Below are 17,381 nucleotides of genomic sequence, written 5' to 3'. Positions count from 1 at the left end.
AAGTCCAGGTTCGGCCGCCGAACATGGCATGCATGCGGAGGCACTTTCGGCCCCCGAACGTGGACTGGCCAGCCACTATAAAAGGGTCCCTTAGCCGAAAATGGGCGAGCTTTTTCCCCATTTTTGGCCAAGGTGAGTCCTTCCGCCATTCCTCACCATCCTTGAGTTCTTTCCTTCAAATCTTTCATGATTTTCACAAGTTTTCGCTTTGTTTTGAAGATTTTCGAGTTTATAGCAAGTTTTGGAGCTTTGAGGTTCAAGAACTCAAAATCTCCCACCTCCGAGTTTAGGACGTCTCTCCCTCGATCTTCAAGAGGTAAGAGCCGATCTTAAGCTCATTTCATGATTAAAGTAAGTTTTATGCAAGATCTATGGGGTAGAATGCATGTTTAGCTCATAGTTAGGTTTTTGAGTTAATGTTAAGTTTTGAGCAATGTATGTTGGATTTGTGTGTGTTGTAGTTGGGGTTTAAGTTAGTTTGAAGCCCCTAGGAGCCAATGTATGTATATTTGCATGATTTGGATGAGTTATATGCATGTTGAAAGATTTGGGAGGCAAATGTGCATAAAGGAGCCAAGTTTCTGCCCTTTGGCAGAAACCAGGTTCGGCAGCCGAAGGAACTTTCGGCCGCCGAACATGGCTGGGGAGGCAGGCCTTTCGGCTGCCGAAGTCGCCCCCGAAAAGAGACTTTCGTCTCTGTCTGGGACTTTCGGCCACCGAAGGTGCCGCCGAACCTGTCTGGATTTCGGCTCTGGAGGGACTTTCGGCCGCCGAACCTGCCGCCGAAAGTGCCCTGTCCAGCCTTTCTTTGTATGTTTTGCATGGATGTTTTGAGATGTTTTAGGGGGTTTTGGGGGGATGTTTTTAGAGTTAAGTTCTAGTTGTTTGGTCCCTCATTTGAGTCCACCTGTGTAGGTTCGGACCCGAGGAACCGAGGACCCCAGCATTGAGTTCAGCTGCTTTTGAGTCAGTAGAGCTTCAGCAAGAGGTGAATAGAATAAACCTTTATGTTTTAAAGCAAATGAATTATACAGTTGAGCATGTTCATGCATCATGAATGCCATGTGATGAATTAGGTTGTCTGCATTAGAAATCACGAATATGTTGCATTGCATTTATGATGTTGATGTGGATTGGTTATTGGATGATCCTTTAGTCCTCATATGAATAGAATAAACCTTTATGTTTTAAAGCAAATGAATTATACAGTTGAGCATGTTCATGCATCATGAATGCCATGTGATGAATTAGGTTGTCTGCATTAGAAATCACGAATATGTTGCATTGCATTTATGATGTTGATGTGGATTGGTTATTGGATGATCCTTTAGTCCTCATATGGTATGATGATGTTACGGCATGATATGGTATGGAAGTCCAGGTTGTACCCATTCTACGTCCCTGGCACTATGTAAGAGAAAGTCCAGGTTGTACCCATTCTACGTCCCTGGCACATTGGTATGTATGATATGTTATGTTAAGAGAAAGACCGGTTGTACCCATTCTACGTCCCGGCACTTTGGAATGTAGAGGACTATTGGTGACAATATCATCCGAGATGTGATTAGTTGTGCTGTGTTGCATTACATGATGGCATGAGATTTAAATGATGTTTTATATTATTCTGCTCACTGGGCTCTTGTAGCTCACCCCTTTCCCTAATCCCCCAGGATTGCAGGTACGGGCTAGACAGAGAAGTCAAGAAGAGTAAAGAAGTTTTATGTATGTAATAGTTAGAATGTGGACATGACAAATTGTATAATGATGTATAGATTTAAAATGTAATGATATTGAGGTTTAGAAGTGTGCTTGACCATAGTTATTGTAATCCCTTTTTGATACATGATCTTAACGTTTATTGATGTCCATGTTTAGCCAACTCAACTCTTGTTATGCCACCCATTGGGGGCTTTGATGAGATCCCACAGAGGGGTCAAGTTTATAATTATGTATATGTTTAGTGCATGCACAGGTTGAGTTTGGTGTATGAGAAATGAATGAAAGAAAAGTTTTAAATTTTTATGTATGTTCTTGATCATGTATGGGATTAAACAGGTTTCCAGGATGTATGTTTGGCTTGCTACGGGTCCCGGCGGCCTTAAGTCGACCCGGATCCTAGCACCGGTAGCGGTCCGATTTTCGGGTCGTTACACACTTGGACATATCTTTTGCATGATAAATTTAATATGTATAACATACTTCATGATTTTATCAACATGATACAAAATCAGTTTCACAAAAATATCAAGGTAATAAAGTCGGATAATGGAATAGAGTTCATAAATAAATAATGTGAAACTCTTTTTAAATCAAAAGGAATCTTACATCAAAGAATATGTTCATACACTTCACAGCAAAATGGCATCGTGGAGAGAAAACATAAACATTTATTTCAGGTGGCCAGGGTTATAATATTTGAATCTAAGCTTCCAAAATTTTTTTGGGCAAAAAGTATATTAAAAACCACTTTTATTATAAACATATTTTCAGTTCTGTTTTTTATTAGAAAACACCTTATGAAATTCTTTTTGGGTGGACGCCGACCTACAAACATTTAAAGGTCTTTAGTTGTCTATGTTTTGCCACAAATACAAGCCAAAAAGATAAGTTTAAACAAAGAGTTTTTAAATGTGTTTTCATTGGGTATGCCTCAGGTTTCAAAGCATACAAATTATATGATTTATATCATAAGAAAATAATAATATCAAGTGATGTGCTTTTTCATGAAACATGTTTTCCTTTTGCAAGTGGGGACACTTCAACACTTGATACTACAGTGCCATTACCTATCCTTGACATTTCTAACCTGCACCGACCTCATACCGACCTGAATTCATCATCTATTTTGGACAATTCTGACCTGCACCAACCTTATTCTAACCTGAATAACAATTCATCACTTACCCTTGACAATTTTGACCTGTACAGACCTTATTCTGACTTGAATATCAATCGATCACCCATCCTTTACATTTTTTACCTACACTGAACTCCCCATTTCAGTCTGAATGATGACTTCCTCATTCCTTAGCCACCTCCGGATACAAAAATAGCCTGGAAATTGAACTTGTTCTTCAAATAAATTCAGAAGAACTAAGGAAAAGTGCTAGAGTTACTTATAAACCAAGATGGTTAAATGACTATATGGTGAATAATTCTTCACATGTTGAATCCTCAGCCAACACTTCAACAAAAGCTGGTCCGAGCCAAGGTAACACCCAAGACTTGTCAAACTTATCTCTCACTTATAGTCCTTCACACACATTGTTTATGGAAAATGTATCTGCTATCCATACACCTATTTTCTACCATTAAGCTAGGGGGGACAGTAACTGGGTTCATGCCATGCAATAAGATATAGAGGTACTAGAACGAAATCAGACATGGATACTCACCACACTACCCAAAGCAAAAAAGGCAGCTTTATTAAAATGATTTTATAAAGTAAAGCACAAACAAGATGGGAGCATAGATAAGTATAAAGCTAGACTCGTTGCCAAAGGCTATAATCAACTGGTTAGAATTGATTATCACGAAAGTTTTTGCTAGTGGCAAAAATGGTAACTATTAGACTTTTCCTAGCCATTGCCAAAAATTTGAGTGGCTGGTTTATCAGTTAGATGTAAACAATGCATATTTACATGGGTACTTAGATGGAGTCTACATGTGTCCACCATAGGGATATACAAAAGGCAAAGAGGGACAAGTGTGCAAGTTAATTAAAAGTCTCTATAGGTTGATGCAAGCGGATAGGCAGTGGAACAAGGAACTTACCGTAAAATTACAAGACTATGGGTTTAAATAGTCCTTATCTTATCATTGTTTATTTATAAAACAAGTAGAAAATAAATTTAGAGCTCTAATTTTCTATGTTGATGATCTATTGATTATAGATTCAAATGAACAACAGATTCTACATGCTAAACATTTCCTTCACTAACAATTCACAATTAGAGACCTAGGATATGCCAAATTTTTCCTAGGGATAGAGATCAGCCGGTCTCAAAAAGGAACGTTTTTAAATAAATGGAAGTACATTTTGGACATTCTCTAAGACACTGATCTGACTAACTCGAAAGCAGTATCCTATTTACTATCAAAAAGCATCAAACTAGATAATGAGATAAGGGAGCTCATTGAACACCCAGAATAATACAAAAGACTCGTGGAAAGTTTGTTATACCTTAGTTTTACTAGATCTGATGTTACTTTTGCCACGCAGCAGCTCAATCAGTTCATGCAATCTCCCAGAAAGCCTCACTAGGATGCAGCAATTGAGGTTTTTCATTATTTAAAGGGGTGTCCATCAAAAAGTCTATTCTTTTATGCTTCTAAAGGCACTAAACTCAAAGCTTTCTACGACTCTGATTGGGCTTCCTATCCTGTATCACGAAAATCCATCACAGACTACTATATATTTCTCAGATCATCCTTAATTTCCTAAAAAGTAAAGAAACAATACACAGTTAGCATATCTTCTGCTGAAGCATAATACAGAAGCATGGCAACAATAGTATGTGAATTGAAATGAATAAATTACCTTTTTCAAGATTTTGATCTACAAATATATCTTCCTATTCATCTCTTCTGTGATAATCAAGCGATCGAGCACATTGCCATGAATCCTTTTTTTCATGGACTAACAAAACACCTTGAAATTGTCTACCATGTGGTCCGGAAACAACTCATAAAAGGATTCATTTCTACCTTACATGTCTTTTCCCGACACCAGCTTGTTGACCTCCTTACTAAGCCTTCAACCTCTACTTTCTTTCATGAGCATCTGTTCAAGATGGGCCTTCAAGATATACCTTCATCTTGAGGGGGAGCCTGATAGTACTTAACAGACCAGGTTGGTCAGATGACCATTTTCTTCCAGATGTCCAGGTCGGACGACCACTCCAGCAGAGTAGCTGATAACTTCCCAATAGACCAGGTCAGACAACCTCTCCAGTAGACAAGTTCGAATTACTTCTCCAGTAGACCAGGTTAAACAACCTCTCTAGTAGACCAGGTCGGACAACCACTCAAGGTCGGATGACCATTCTAGATGTCCAAGTTCAAGTCGGATGACTTCTCCTATAGACTAGGTCGAACGACTATTTCAGAAGACGTACCAGCTAACAGAAGAGGTCGGACGATCATTCCAAAAGATGTGCCAGCTGCACAAAATAATGGAAGAATTTTTTCTCTCTCTTAGCTTACATTTTTTTTTGTTTTAATGATAGCTATACATAATGAGCTGTACATAATGATGTGTACCCTTCTCGAATAGTCAATAAAATTGTATATATACCATTCTTATCAAATAAAATAAAATGCGAGCAAGTATAGTCTCAGCCTCTTTATTCCTATCAAGTTTTTTTTGTTACAAATCTAAATACAATGAATCTCAACATAGAGTTCTTTGTTCTCCAATTGATGCAACTCTCGGTCGAACCCTCACTACTACTTAATTAATTAATTAATTAGCAGCTAAGCAATTTCATAACCTAAGCTTTTCTTAATCAACTGACCTCATAAAATAAGCCCGTAGCCTTCCTTTCTTTATAGTTCGAAAAAGTGACTTCACAACCTTAATCTAAATACTTAAAATTCCATGGTATCGGAGACATGCAACTTGTATGTGCTGATATAGGAGACCTTGAAAGACTTCTTACTAAGATGGTCATGCAGAGGGTCATAGAAGTTGAATTCTCAGCAAAAATTTTGAAGCTGTTGATTTTGAGGGGCATGTGAAGGTAAAGAGTTAGATGGTATGGGATGTTGTTACTCACACATGATATGATTTTGGCATAAAACAATCTCAATTTGATTTTGATCTAGAAAGAGTTAGTTATGAGATTATATGAATCTAATTCCTTATCCTGGTGATCTATCGGGTCCTAAAATTCCAGAAATTGTTACCTTGGGAGACTATGATTAAATGTGAAATCATTTTGGGATTAAACAAATGAGTTTAGGTTTAATGTTCTACATATATATTGGGCATATGTGAGAGTAACTAGGGAAGTGGTGAGAAGAGGGTTGTGATTAAATGGAGGAGTTATTGCCTGCAAAATAGGGTGTAATACCCGGCTAGACTCCGACATCGGAATTCCTATTTTTCGGTGGAATCTCGGATGCCGGAAACCTCTAGAAGGGTAAAATCATGTTTTCATAAATGTTTTTACTTGTTTTTAAGGTTTGGAGCAAGATAGAATTGAGTTTTAGAAAGAAAATGCCTTGGAAGGAAAATCCAGGTTCAGCCGCCGAACATGGTGCATGTTAGGGGGCACCTTTGGCGCCCGAAGGTGGTCTGGCCAGCCACCTATAAATGGCGCTCCCGTCCGAAAATGGGCGAGATTTTTCCCCCATTTTCGTGTAAAAGGTGAGCCCATGTCCTTCCATGGTGAGTTTTGAGGTTTTTATACAATCATGCAAAGTTTTCACTAAGTTTTATATTGATTTTTGAAGTTTTTGAGCAAAAGAGCAAAGTTGGAAGCTTGGAGACTCAAAGAGCTAGATCTCTCCCATCTCCGAGTTTGGATCGTCTCTCCTCTCAATCTTCAAGAGGTAAGAGTAGATCCTCTCCTCTTTTTATGCTTTGAGTGAGTTTTGAAAGGTTTTATGGGGTTTTATGCATGATTAGGGTAAGTTGAAAAAGGGTAGGTTTTATGTGAAAAGTATGATGATGTGTTGTTATGAAGTTGTAATACCCGGCTAGAGTCCGGCGTCGGAATTCTACTTTCCGGTGGCGTTCGGGATGTCGGAAGTCTCTAGAAGGGTTTGATTTATGTTTTTCTAAACTGTTTTGGGATATTGCATAGTTTTAAAGCATAAGGAACTGAGTTTTTGAGTGAAATGAACCAAGGCAGAAAAGCCAAGTTCGGCCGCCGAAGTTGAGGTTCGGCCGCCGAACATGCATGGCTTTCGGTTTCACGTGTGGCCGCCGAAGGTGGTCTGGCCAGCCACCTATAAATGGCCCTCAGTCGGTTGAAGCGGTAAGAGCACCGTTTCTTTCACTTGCTGAGGTGAAACTCTGTCCTTTGTGAGTATTCTTTCATGTTTTCATTAAATCGTGCAAAGATTTGATTAGTTTTTATGGTATTTGAAGGTTTTAAGCTAAAAACTCAAAGTTGTGAAGTTTGGAGAGTGTGAAGGGAAGTTGCTCCAAACCTCCACGTTAGGATCCTTCATCTACTTGTTTTCACAAGGTAAGTGAAAATCATGAGCTTGTTTTTATGTTTTCTGAAGGTTTTATGGGGTTTGTGGAGAGAGTTGCATGAATAGGGTTATTTGTGAGGTTTTGATGATTTTGTACATAAAGCTTGTTACTGTGTTGTTTGTGTTGTGTGTTTGGGGTGTTTAGGTAGTTTTTGACCCTTTTGAGCATATACATGAGTGTATGCAAGTGAAGGAAGTGAGGTGGTTGAGCTTGAGAGGAGTTTGGTGCATTTGGAGAGAGGCAGGGCAAGTTTTTGCCCTGCTAATGAACTCAGGTTGGGCAGCCAAAGGTACATTCGGCCGCCGAACCCCTGAGGAGAAGAAAAGAGGTGACTTCGGCTGCCCAAACTTGCCCCCGAGCTTTTGGACTTTCGGCTCTGGAGGGAAGTTCGGCCGCCGAAGGTGCCGCCGAAGCTTAGAGACTTTCATCTCTGGAGTGCCTTTTGGCCTCCGAAACTTGCCCCCGAAAGGGTTCGGCTGCCGAAAGTAGAGATTCGGCCGCCGAAGGTGCTTGAGTTTCGTCTCTGGAGAGGACTTTCGGCCGCCGAACCTACCGCCGAAATCACAGAAAATGTATGATCATGTTTGAGATGTACAGGTACACAGAGAGTATAGCAGGCTTGCTACGAGTTCTGGCGGCCTTAAGCCGACCTGAATCCTAGCACCGGTGACGGTCCATTTTGGGGTCGTTACAGAAGTGCTATGTTGGGGGTGTAGGATAGTTTGAGACCCCTATATGCTTGTATGCTTGTTTGTGCATGCTTGGGAGTGTTGTAGAGTAACTGAATGCTTGTTGAGAGGCTTAGGAGGCTGGATGTGTGAGTTTGACCCGAGTTCTGCCTTCTTGGAGAACTCAGGTTCGGCCGCCGAAGCAAGGTTCGGCCGCCGAACCCCTTATGGAGGCTATTTTGGCTGCCTAAACTCGCTCCCGAAAGTTTGGACTTTCGGCTCTGGAGAGGAGTTTCGGCCGCCGAACATGCCGCCGAAGGTGGGTGACTTTTGGCTCTGGAAGGTCCTTCAGCCCCCGAACCTCGCCCCCGAAAGTTTAGTGATAGAGCATATTTTAGCCCATATTATCATGATCTTATTGATGTTTATTTGCACCTATTCTACCTAATTTTGTGGCTTTAATCATGTTTTACAAATATTAGGTGTAAAGAAACAATTTGGAGAAAATGCTCTTAAAAATGCCAAAAAGTGCCAAAAATAGAAAAGCCACCTTCGGAAGCCGAAAGTCACCCACTTTCGGAAGCACTTTCGGAAGCCGAAAGTCTAGTCCAGAGGCGAAAGTCACCCACCTTCGGAGCCATCTTCGGCCGCCGAACCTTCACTCCAAAGCCGAAAGTCCAGCCTCCGAAACTCAACTTAGGCGGCCGAAAGTGCCCCCGAATAGCCTCCTCCCTATTCAATGAGCCAAATCTTGAAGATCACATGTTTCTTACTTTATGCCATGCACATTCAAAATTCAAATCAAGGCTCCACCTTCCTCTTTAGTGCATGAATAATGTGAAGAAGGCTTCTTGAACACACCTTGAGCAATTAAAAGACCAAAAAGCCCTTCTTTTGCCTTCACATACACATATTAGACCAAGGGCACTTTGGGCAACCAAGAAACCCTAGGTAGCCTCTCAAGTCCTATTTAAAGGCTTCATGAAGACAAGAAGAGGCAAGATTGTTCCACACAACCTCTCCAAGGGCAGCCGGCCTTCCAAGGGCTCCTCCATCTTTGGTTCTTCATCTTCTTGCTTTCTTTTCTTTTATTTTCTATTTTGGTTCAGCCATGAGTGGCTGAAACCCTAATTCTAGTTGAAGTTTGGTTGAAACTAAGGTTGTTTAAAGGGTTGTGAGATCTGAACATAAAGTGTTTGCTTTTGATTAGTTCAATATTCATGCAATTGTGCTTAATTCTAAGATTGCTTTGTTGTTTTGATCAAATTGGCCACTTGATTCTTGATTACAAGGTTAATTGATTGTTAGTTAGGATATTTGTTAGTCCGTAATTGCAGGAAATATTCTGACCTAAGAACGCTTGGTGTAAAAACCAAGGAATTGCATGATCTAGCAACATCTCATGCGTTTGAGTAGCTAGGGTTGGATCTCTCTCATTCTTTATGCAATTGACAATTGTTTTGATGCCTATGACCCAAGGACGTTCCTTGGCAATTTGTTAATTAGTAATTGATTAGAGGACGTTCCCTAATTGATTTAATCATAAGGAGAGACATGGTGGTGAGAAGCGTCTTCCACCCCCATAACTAATCTATTGAATGAATCAAGAAAACCTAAGTTTCAATGATCAACCCAAACAACCAAAGTGGATCCATATCTTCAACTAGACTTTTCTCATATTGATTCTTTCTTTTATTTTGATCACTTGCTGTTTTATTTGCTTTCCATAGTTGTTAGTCAAAACAATCTCAAACCCCCCCCCCTTTTTACTTTTATTGCACTTTGCTTTCAATAACTTGCTTTCAATTGTGTTTTCAATTAGTTCTCTTGGTCTTGATTGTGAAAAATAAATAGGTAATCAATTCTCTGTGGATACTATCCTTCACCACTATCTACAGTTGTAAATTGTTGATAACCAAGAAGGTTATTTTTGACCGGCTTCGACAACCGCACTGTCAAAAATTGGCGCCGTTGCCGGGGAATTGATTTCACTTGTTTATTTTTCTTTTCATGACCAGATCTGAGCATAGGGACACTCTGCCCTTTGACCCAGAAATTGAACGCACCATCAGGAGGCTAGGAAAGCAAGCCTCAATCGCAGAGCCTCTGCCCAACATTCGGCCGCCGAACCACCCCAACATTCGGCCGCCGAACCTTCCTTTCTCCAGCAACCGAACACCTCACCAAATGGCACAGTCACCATCACATATTTAAATCATGGATGAGGTAAGTACATATAATCTCCCTTCTCAAATTCCTAACCTAACCTCTATTGTGGAAAGCTATGTCATAGCTCTACAGGCTCGACGACTTCAGCTATCTCAGCCATGTAAAATCTATGCACATGTGGGACACCTAACTTCCCAATGTCCTACACTTTATGAAGATGACCAATAAGTACATGCATTTGGAGGATACTACGAACAGCCAGAATATGATCCCTACCATAATACATATAATTCAGATTGGGGAGACTATTCAGACTTCAGTTATGCAGAGGATAACAACTGCCAAGATTATCAAGTATATCAAGCCCAACCAGAATCTCCAAGTTCCAACCAACACCTTGAGAAGATGGTGGAGGCATTGGCAATTTCTGTGCAAAACCTCCAACAACAGGTGGGACAACTAATGTGATATGAGGAAGAGTTTCAAGATGATGAGGATGATGATGAAAGTTGGCAAGTACAAGAACAAGTTGCTGAAGAGACACAATACGAATACTGTTTGTCCAAACAAACTGATCAAACAGAACCTATTGATAGTTTAGATGTCATTGATTGTTTGAACAAAGATGTTTTTTACATAAATCAAGATGATATACTAAACAATGATCCTTGCAGGGAAGAGAACCAGAAAGAGCTAGAATTGAAAGAAACTGACTGTTGCATCCAACAGGTGAACTGCAGCCAAGCACAGACTGAAGAAAGCTCTGTCGCACCTCTTCAAGAGAATTCGCAGATGAGCCTTGCAAAACCTGAGACCATCTCTAGCGCAACACTTCAGCTTCCAACGCAAGAGAGCCCTTCCAGTCCTCTCCTTCAGTCAAACCATGCGCAAAACAAGGAAGAGCCGATCACACCTATTCAGAGTAATCTTGCACAGTCAGAAGGAACTCCAACCGAACCACTTCAGCTTAAACCACAGGACGATCATCCCTTTCAGGTAAGTCTTGCGCAAAAGGAGCAAACTGAAACCATTTCAGCCATAGATCCAATGCAAACAGCCCATGCTCACAAGGAACAAGTGGAAGTTCAAGAGCCCAAACCAAAGGACCATGTGGATCAATGCCTTCCCAAACCTCTAGATAAGGTAGAATTTGTTTTGCCTGATTTCAGTACTAAATTGCAGCTAGCCATAAAGAAACATGAATTGGAGTTCAAAGTGCTTCCCAATCATCTCAAAAATGCAACCATAAGGGCTAGAGGCACACCTCATCTGAAAGAGGAGAGACTAATCATGTTACTTCATGAGTACATGGAAAAAGTAGGATGAGCTATGACCAAATCAAAAGGAGTGCTACACTTTCTACTCAATACAGTTGGGACTCTTTTCCCTTCCCCAATTACTTGAGCCTTGATCAAGAGGATCGCATCATGCACACCACACCCAGGGGAGTACTCAGTTTCCTTTGTTCTTTTATGTTTCTTATACATTGAGGACAATGCATGATTTAAGTGTGGGGGTGCATATCTCTGAATTTTTACTTTTAAGTTTATTTTTGCTTTAATCTTTAGTTGCTTGCATTAGGCAAAATTTTTTTCATTTTTGTTATTTATGCTTTCAATAAAACACACACAACCACAACCTTCTTCTTCTTTTTTGTTTTGCTCTACTCAAACTGATGAACTATGTTGGATGAGTTTTTCTTTCCATGACCCCATTGATGTGATAACTCTTTAAACTTATGTTGAATCAATTGCAGTGAGTTGTATTCATGTTTGAGAGTTGCCTTTTGAATTGAATCTTTGAGTTTGCCATGGTGAAAAATATATTGATGACCCTCAATTGATGAGAATAAATTGAAAGTTGTGTGAATGAACTTAACATGACTTAATTTAGCAATTGGTGTTGATTTGCCCAAATCATTGAGAGAAAGAAAATTCAGCAAAGGCAAAGAATCTCAAAAGCACAAATCAAAAATGTTCCAATGGTCAAAAGACTATGAACAGAGCTAGTAGCCACTTGGATAGGTGACGAACTGAGTAACTGGGGGTGGGTATCACAAATATGTACCTTCACGTCAAAAGGTTGGTGACTTGTTCAAGCAAAATTAAAAGTGCAAAAGCCTGAATAAAGTACTTCAAGGTAAGGGCAAGTCAATCCAAGAGCTAGAAAAAGTCTTATCTAAACAAATCAATGTGCATGTATGGTCTCTCTTGAGGAAAACAAATCCTAGCCATGGTAAGCAAAGGGAAACAAGGAAAGAAGGTAAGTAATCTTCATGCATATATTCTTGATAGAGCATATTTTAGTCCATATTTTCATGATCTTATTGATGTTTATTTGCACCTATTCTATCTAATTTTGTGGTTTTAATCATGTTTTGCAAATATTAGGTGTGAAGAAACAATTTGAAGAAAATGCTCTTAAAAGTGCCAAAGAATGCCAAAAAACAGCCACTTTTGGAAGCACCTTCGAAAGCACTTTCGGAAGTCGAAAGTACTTTCGGAAGTCGAAAGTCACCCACCTTTGGAAGCACTTTCGGAAGCACTTTCAGAGGCCGAAAGTCACCCACTTTCGGGGGCACTTTCGGCGGCCTAAAGTCAAGTCCAGAGACGAAAGTCACCCACCTTCGGGGGCACCTTCGGCCGCCGAACCTTGAGTCCAGAGCCGAAATTCCAACCTCCGAAACTCATTTTAGGCAGCCGAAAATGCCTCCCAATGCACTCTTTCCTCATTCAAGAAGCCATATCTCAAGTTGCCATATTTAAGGAGCCAAACAAGGGAAGTATTTTGAGATCCAAATCTTCAAGATTCACATTCAAATATTGGATTTCAAGATCAAAGCTTATTAAGGAAGCCAAATCCAAAGATCACATGTTTCCCACTTAGTATCATGCACATTCAAAATTCAAAAGGAGGCTCCACCTTCCTTATTAGTGCATGGGCAGCCTCTTAACTCTTTAGGCAACATCTTGAAGACCTTGGGCAGCAATTAAAAAGACCAAAGAGCCCCCACTTACCCCCCATCACATGCATCTCGTTTTTGCCTTCACCCATGCACAAAGAAGGCATATATGGGACCAAGGGCACTTTGGACAGCCTCTAAAAGACTCATGGACTGCCACCAAACCCTAAGGAGCCTCTCAAGATCTATTTAAAGGCTTCAAGAAGACAAGAAAGGCAGATTTGGTTCCACCACTTCTCCAAAAATTCGGCAAGGCTCCAAGGCCTCTCTTCCTCTCTTAGTTCTTCATCTTTTCTTCTTCTCTTCTTCTATTTTCTGTTTTGGTTCAGCCATGAGTGACTGAAACCCTTCTTTCTAGTTGAAGTTTGATTGAAACTAAGGTTGTTAAAAGGTTGTGAGATCTGAACATAAAGTGTTTGCTTTTGATTTATTCAATATTCATGCAATTGTGCTTAATTCTAAAGATTGCTTTGTTGTTTTGATCAAATTGGCCACTTGATTCTTAATTGCAAAGTTAATTGATTGTTGATTAGGATATTTGTTAGTCCGTAATTGCTAGAAATATTCTGATCTAAGAACACTTGGTGTAAAAACTAAGGAATTGTATGATCTAGCAACATCTCATGCGTTTGAGTAGCTAGGGTTTGGATCTTTCTTGTTCTTCATGCAATTGGCAATTGTTTTGATGCCTTTGGCCCAAGGACGTTCCTTGGCAATTTGTTGATTAGTAATTAGTTAGAGGACGTTCCCTAATCAGTTTGTTCATAAGGAAAGACATGGTGGTGAGAAGCGTCTTCCACCCCCATAACCAACCTATTGAATCAATCAAGATAACCATGTTTCAATGATCAACTAAAACAACCAAAGTGGATCCATATCTTCAACTAGACTTTTCTCATATTGATTTCCTCTTTTATTTTAATTACTTGCTGTTTTAATTGCTTTCAATAGTTGTTAGACAAATCAATCTCAAAACTCCCCTTTTTACTTTCCTTGCACTTGTTTCTATTTCTCTTTGATTACTTGCTTTCACTTATGCTTTCAATTAGTTCTATTGGTCTTGATTGAGATAAATAAATAGGTAATCAATTCTCTGTGGATACGATCCTTCACCACTATCTGCAGTTGTAAATTGTAGGTAACCAAGAAGGTTATTTTTTACTGGCTTTGACAACCGCACTGTCAATTCTTCACTGCAATGATTCAAAATAGGTGTCTAGAGTAAGAGCTTAAGTGGAAATAAGGATCTAGAGCAAAGAAAACTTATTTGGCTATGTTTATTTGCTTGAGGACAAGCAAAAGGCTAAGTGTGGGGGTATTTGATAGAGCATATTTTAGCCCATATTATCATGATCTTATTGATGTTTATTTGCACCTACTCTACCTAATTTTGTGAATTTAATCATGTTTTACAGATATTAGGTGTAAAGAAATAATTTGGAGAAAATGCTCTTAAAAATGCCAAAAAGTGCCAAAAACAGAAAAGCCACCTTCGGAAGTCGAAAGTGAAGTTCGGAAGCCAAAACTCCACCACCTTCGGAAGCACCTTCGGAAACCGAAAGTCACCCACTTTCAGAAGCACTTTCGGAAGCCGAAAGTCTAGTCCAGAGGCGAAAGTCACCCACCTTCGGAGCCACCTTCGGCCGCCGAACCTTCATTCCAGAGCCGAAAGTTCAGCCTCTGAAACTCAACTTAGGCGGCCGAAAGTGCCCTCGAACAGCCTCCTCCCTATTCAATGAGCCAAATCTTGAAGATCACATGTTTTCCACTTTATGCCATGCACTTTCAAAATTCAAATCAAGGCTCCACCTTCCTCTTTAGTGCATGAATAATGTGAAGAAGGCTTCTTGAACACACCTTGAGCAATTAAAAGACCAAAAAGCCCTTCTCTTGCCTTCACATATACATATTGGACCAAGGGCACTTTGGGCAACCAAGAAACCCTAGGTAGCCTCTCAAGTCCTATTTAAAGGCTTCATGAAGACAAGAAGAGGCAAGATTATTCCACACAACCTCTCCAAGGGCAGCCGGCCTTCCAAGGGCTCCTCCATCTTTGGTTCTTCATCTTCTTGCTTTCTTTTCTTTTATTTTCTGTTTTGGTTCAGCCATGAGTGGCTGAAACTCTAATTCTAGTTGAAGTTTGGTTGAAACTAAGGTTGTTTAAAGGGTTGTGAGATCTAAACATAAAGTGTTTGCTTTTGATTAGTTCAATATTCATGCAATTGTGCTTAATTCTAAGATTGCTTTGTTGTTTTGATCAAATTGGCCACTTGATTCTTGATTGCAAGGTTAATTGATTGTTAGTTAGGATATTTGTTAGTCCATAATTGCTGGAAATATTCTGACCTAAGAACACTTGGTGTAAAAACCAAGGAATTGCATGATCTAGCAACATCTCATGCGTTTGAGTAGCTAGGGTTGGATCTCTCTCATTCTTTATGCAATTGATAATTTTTTTGATGCCTATGGCCCAAGGATGTTCCTTGGCAATTTGGTAATTAGTAATTGATTAGAGGACGTTCCCCAATTGATTTAATCATAAGGAGAGACATGGTGGTGAGAAGCGTCTTCTACCCCCATAACTAATCTATTGAATGAATCAAGAAAACCTAAGTTTCAATGATCAACCCAAACAACCAAAGTGGATCCATATCTTCAACTCGACTTTTCTCATATTGATTCTTTCTTTTATTTTGATCACTTGCTGTTTTATTTGCTTTCCATAGTTGTTAGTCAAAACAATCTCAAAACCCCCCTTTTTACTTTTATTGCACTTTGCTTTCAATAACTTGCTTTCAATTGTGTTTTCAATTAGTTCTCTTGGTTTTGATTGTGAAAAATAAATAGGTAAATCAATTCTCTGTGGATACGATCCTTCACCACTATCTACAGTTGTAAATTGTTGATAACTAAGAAGGTTATTTTTGACCGGCTTCGACAACCGCACTGTCATTTAGACTTTCGGATTTGGAAGGGACTTTCGGCCGCCGAAAGTGCATGAGTTTCGGATCTGGAGAGGGGTTCGGCCGCCGAAAGTCCCCTGTCCAGCCCTTTCTTGGGTGTTTTGTATGCATGTTTTCATGATGTTTTAGGGGGTTTTTGGGGAAATGTTTATAGTCATGTTAGTCTATGTTTGGTCCCTCATTTGAGTCCACATGTGTAGGTTCAGACCCGAGGAACCCAGAAGCTCAGCAGTGAGACAGCTGCTTTCGAGTCTATTCAGAGTCAGCCTGAGGTGAGTAGAATGTAACCTTATGCTTTCAATTAAATAAATTTTAAACATGTTCATGCATCATAAATACTATGATATGTACTAGGTTGTTTGCATTAGACTTCACGAAGGTGTTGCATTGCATAATATGATGATATTGTGGATGGATATTGGATGACCCATTAGTCCTCAGTATGATGCGATGATGATATGGTATGATGTGAGAATCCGGTTGACCCATTCTACGTCCCGGTATGAGTTAAGAGAAAATCCGGTTGACCCATTCTACGTCCCGGCATATTGGAATGTTATGATATGTTGTGTTTAAGAGAAAGTCCGATTGACCCATTCTACGTCCCGGAACGTTGGAATGTAGAGGGCTAATGGTGACAAGTCCATCCTTGATGTGATTTGATTGTGATGTGATGCATTTCACTATAGCATATTTTTTTAAATATAATGTTTTACTATTCTACTCACTGGGCTCTAGTAGCTCACCCCCTTCCCTTAACCCTCAGGTTTGCAGGTACGGGATAGATCAGGAGGTCAGCAAGAGTAAAGTCAGTGTATGTAATAGCTAGTTGTGGACATGATAAATAATGTAATGTAATGTAATGTAAGATGGTACAGTAATGTTTTGAGGATAGAATTGTGCTTGGCCCTAGTTTATGGTCAATCCCCTTTTTGTACATGATCTTAAATGTTTAATAATATTTTTATGAGTTATAAACCTAGCTTCACTAAAGCATTTGATGAGGGCTTTAGTAGGGGTTTTATGTTTATGTTTATGATGTATGATCAGATCAAGCAGGGTGAATGAAAAGTATAAAATTTTTATGACAATGTATGATCATGTATGGAATTGTAACAGGTATACAGGATGAATGTTAGGCTTGCTACGGGTCCCGGCGACCTTAAGTCGATCTGAATCCTAGCGCCAGTAGCGGTCCGATTTCGGGTCGTTACATAGGGGTGGTCTGAGGGCGTTCTCTATGGTTGAATGACGGTGATTGAGGGAGATGAGGTTGCTAGTTTAGGCTAGCTTCAAAAAATTGGGGTGGGGCTCTATCACCATGGGAATGAAGGTATGAGATTGAGTGAGGTTGAGAGAGATGGGTCTCGATAGGGAATTGGGAATTTCATTAAACATGGTTATCTTATATG

This window comes from Manihot esculenta, chromosome 4 (assembly GCF_001659605.2).
Source record: "Manihot esculenta cultivar AM560-2 chromosome 4, M.esculenta_v8, whole genome shotgun sequence".
NCBI lineage: Eukaryota > Viridiplantae > Streptophyta > Magnoliopsida > Malpighiales > Euphorbiaceae > Manihot > Manihot esculenta.
Note: the sequence above shows the minus strand (reverse complement) of the source record.